The sequence below is a fragment of the Acyrthosiphon pisum genome, chromosome X, assembly GCF_005508785.2.
Source record: "Acyrthosiphon pisum isolate AL4f chromosome X, pea_aphid_22Mar2018_4r6ur, whole genome shotgun sequence".
NCBI classification, from domain to species: Eukaryota; Metazoa; Arthropoda; class Insecta; order Hemiptera; family Aphididae; genus Acyrthosiphon; species Acyrthosiphon pisum.
In genome coordinates this window covers 20401375-20403931 of record NC_042493.1, presented here as the reverse complement: position 1 = coordinate 20403931, position 2557 = coordinate 20401375, and the positions used below count along the sequence as shown (strand labels likewise).

Below are 2557 nucleotides of genomic sequence, written 5' to 3'. Positions count from 1 at the left end.
TTCGTTACTTACGCGAACACAGAACGGGCACGTATTGCTGTCTGCTGCACTTGATTGTTGACACTATCGCTGTTGATATTAATGTATAAAGCACATAACGATTAGCGTTTATCTCGTAATTCAAATAATCTTTAGATAGAGTAATCGATAAAATATAAAACGATTACACGTGTAGATATCACTCGGTCCCACTAAACTATTTTTAGACTTCATGTACGTATATCATATTTAATATTTCAATTTTAACGTAAAACTTACACGTGTGATATAAGAAATACAATTTAGTTTGTAGTGCAGGGGGGGCACTTGCCCACCCCTGCCCCATACTCGCTACGCCCATGGATATACATCTAAAGTATGTACTATTTAGTAATGCGACTTCACCAATGTTCTTTTAAAAATATGTACTATTACAATATATTCATAAAAAAATCTTACCAAATAATAATCTGCAACATTTCAATGTTGAAAACTTGTGTTTTCCTTTAAAACCAGAGTATAAATATTGACGAAGAAATTGATCTGTAAAAAGTTGTTGCATAATTCTTCGAATTGTATCGGATATATTAATGCCAGCTGATCTTGATAAAATAATGGCCTGTTCATTAAAAATAAATTAGTAAATGGTTATATTTACTATTGAAGCATACTTGAAATTTACTTGGTTATTCCTAATTAATCGATTATCGAGCAACTTTTCAATATTATCGAGCTCTTCATTGCTTATTGGCCATACAATTTCAGAAGATTCATTAACTATCAAAGGTTCATTATCTACAATTTGATGCAATGTAGAATAATGTTCCACATGTTGTGCCATCATATTTTTTACAGTTTCTATAGAGAAAGCCATACTTTTAAGTTCATACTTTAAATTGGTGAGATTGGTTTTAACAAACGACTGAAAATCTAAAAACAGAAGTTCCAATTAGGACAATTATGCAAGAAATATAATAAATGTATATAATATATAATATATACAATATAATTATTTTATTGTAATATTAACCAATTCCCAACTCTTCAAGATATAATACACTTGATAATATAATATCTTATATTCTGCGTTCATATATACCCGTATATAATTATTAATTAAATAATAAATTATATTATGTTACATAAATATTATAAGTATTTAGTTTATTATAATATATTATTGTAGTATTTAGTACCTTCATTAGTAAATGTAGCATCTTTGAGGGTTGTAGGGGTAACAGGCGTTGCAGTAATTGAAGAGCTGGAATGATGATGTTGAATGATGATTGGCTCTTTAGAATATTCTATAAGTTATATAAATCACATTATGTAAAATATTATATTTTCATTGAAAATATATGACATCAAATATATTATATAGTAACCCAATAATAATGATATAATTACCTGAAAATTCATGTCTAGACGAACCTGGCACTAATGATGAATTTTCGGTGTCTAAAAGCTGCATTAACTCTTCATCTGTTTCTATAATAATTAATTTACTTTATAAATATATCTGAAGAACTATACAGTATAAATGATCAAGGTTATTTAATACTATTTATACTATATATAACCTGCAAAAAAAGATGTTGTAGCTCCATCATTTATATCTGTAGTAATCGCTGTTGATGAAATTGTTATTGAATGATTATTTAATTGAGTGGCATCAACTATAATTGAGTTATTGAGTGATTCAATAACTACTACATATTAAAAATAAAATATATGTAAGTACAGGTTGACAAAGTATAATTTAAACATATACAACATTTCTTTTCAGTATTTATATATTATAATTTGTATTATTGTCTCCATAATTAAAAGGTATATATAATAAAATCTGTATATAAATGTGTATAATATATGTGGGACTGTAGCACTAGATGTCGCCCTGGTGCGCGGTGTGTGTGTGTGTGTGTGTGAGGGATAGGTGTAGAATAGTCAGTGTTGAGAAAGTGCGTGTGCTATAATGTTGTCTCATAAATATTTGTATTGTAAATTGTAATAATTGTTAAGTGTGTTATACGAGTGTTTTATATAAGCTAAATAAGCTAATAAAGTGTTAAAACCAAGTACGATTGTGAGCGCTGTATTTTATTTACTGTTGATCGGTCACCCCAAATCCCACATAAATCTTGGGGGCCTGTCCGGGATGGGTCGTGACTGTGACATTCGTAACTTAATATTACAATAGTTGCGCCAAGTTGTGGATTTGTAAAGCTGTAATTCGTAAGTACCGAGCTTGCGTATTTTAAGAAGAAAACTGAAAATCGTGTTTGCCGGCTGTTTGTCACGAGGTTTGAAATTTCTAACGTTAAACGTATATTTGTTACGCAACTAGTATAACCTTAGTTACTAGTTACCAGTCTACGGAATTCGGTAGTGGACAGCTCCAGCTGGCATCACTGCGTGACCGGTGATAAGAAGGTCGTCCCGAAGTTCAGATCGATAAATATTGGTGTGATTAAAATTGATAAGCAATAAGCATGACTAAACCGAAAACAAGGAAGAGGCAGTCAAACGTATTTCAAGGCAATGATGATACAGTGATTAACGGAAGCGTCGAAAACTC

General features: G+C 30.4%; 1 long non-coding RNA gene across 1 annotated transcript; it reads right to left on the bottom strand.

Moving 5' to 3' along the window:
- Nucleotides 1-779: 779 nt before the first annotated feature.
- On the bottom strand, nt 780-1614 carry LOC107882947. Its single transcript, XR_003838628.1, has 3 exons — nt 1560-1614; nt 1176-1467; nt 780-909 (listed from the first exon to the last, which is right to left on the bottom strand). It is a non-coding gene; the product is annotated as an uncharacterized LOC107882947 (long non-coding RNA).
- Nucleotides 1615-2557: the final 943 nt, after the last annotated feature.